This window comes from Cyprinodon variegatus, unplaced genomic scaffold (assembly GCF_000732505.1).
Source record: "Cyprinodon variegatus isolate N-32 unplaced genomic scaffold, C_variegatus-1.0 Scaffold28, whole genome shotgun sequence".
NCBI lineage: Eukaryota > Metazoa > Chordata > Actinopteri > Cyprinodontiformes > Cyprinodontidae > Cyprinodon > Cyprinodon variegatus.
The window spans coordinates 269,276-270,980 of record NW_015150481.1 but is presented as its reverse complement, the minus strand read 5'-3'; positions in this window follow the sequence as shown (position 1 = coordinate 270,980).

Sequence of the window (1,705 nt, the reverse complement as noted above, 5' to 3'; positions counted from 1 at the left end):
ACAGGTCACAGGTCGCAACACAGAGACAAACAACCACTCACACCTAATGGGACATTAGAGAAGCCATAAACAATACAACCTACAGATTTTCCTGATTCCTGTGTAATTTCAGAGCTTTGTTCAAAATCTGGTATTAATAATCTATATGTGACATTTCTATGTGAAAAAAGACATTTAGGTTTGTATTGCTCAATTTTAAATCTGCTTAGACTCAAATCTCCACAAACTTTGCTGCATGTGGTCAGAAAATTCAGTTCCTCTTATTTCATATATTGATTTATGTCATTTAGTCACTATTAAGGTTTTCACTGTTTCACCTGCAAGGCAACACAATTCCCCTGAGTGAGGATGTTTGAAGGCAAGGCATACTTATTCCCATAACAAACCAGATTCTTTCTCAAAGTTTATTCATAACATGTTACTGTTTAACCAAAGTGTGTAATTTGTTCTGACTACTTTCCATGATTGTAAGTAAGGAGGAACGAACGCTGCTGAGGCAGAACAGGGCTGATTACCGTAATAAAGGCCACATGATGAACCGTTTACGTAACTGGAGTAAATAGTTAAAGGCTTTTTTTTCCCACTATATAACATCAGCTCTTTGGTTAGTCCATCAGCTACTCAAGATTGTCAAATTGAAAATTTTATTTATTTATTTAGGTTCCTGTTAATCTGTTATTCTTCACCAGATGTTTTCCTTTTTAACCCATTTATATCATCTGAAACATTTAATGGATGTTCTGTGTATTCTGGTAGATTTGGGAGGAGGACTTCCTGTATGATGAGGACCTTCTGTAGAGAAGGACCAACCCCAGCGTCAGTCTGACTACCTTCCATATCTGCTTCTTCACCCGACACAGCGATCCACACTGTGTGCGATCCGTTCTTGCTTCCAGACCGCCCTCCCCCATCTTCTTTTGAAATAAACTCTATGCGCTTTAGTCTTCCTTTGTCTGACTTCCTGTCTGGCTAAACCAGTCTTAAGAAATGCATGTGCCTTGCTCCATCATCTGTCACGAATAAACTCGATGGTTTTCTCTGCCAGGCCACGAAGAGGAGCTCTCCATCAGGCAGCAGCACCTCTGCGCCGGTGGGAACCTCAGCATCGTCCGGAACAGCTTCTATTTTGGATGGACATAAAAACCCATCGCTGACGATACAAACAAGCAGCTCGCCTTTGATCCTGCGCTAATGTCAGCGGGCAGGAACCAGTGTCTTCTCAGTGGTTTCCCGTTTCCTGTCAGAATGTCCTGCCGCTCTGTTGCAACAAACACAGACTTCCTGTCCGCGCACGGCGCACATCCTCTAACAGCCACCCCACCCCATCCAGGCCTGTCAATCTCTGACGCACAGACACCATGGGAAATACCGCTGTAGGCCTCACGGTTTATCCCAGCGCCAGAAACGTTATGCTAACAGTACGTCTCAGAGGTGGCGACGGAAACGGCAGCCGATCTTAGGAACTCAGTGACAGCGTCAGCGTTCAACACCGTAGTAAAAGGGTTTCATATTCAGGGTAAACCTGCATTATAGGAAAACACTCTGTTAAGGGATTAAATCAGTGCAGAGCAGGGCTGACATCATGTCATCTCCTTCTCTCTTTTTTGGTAAAGAAAATAAATGAATCCATTAATCTCCTTTTATTTAACTGGAATGTACAGTTGAATACCTCTTCCCCACAAAAACATAAAAGTCTCAAAGAAAA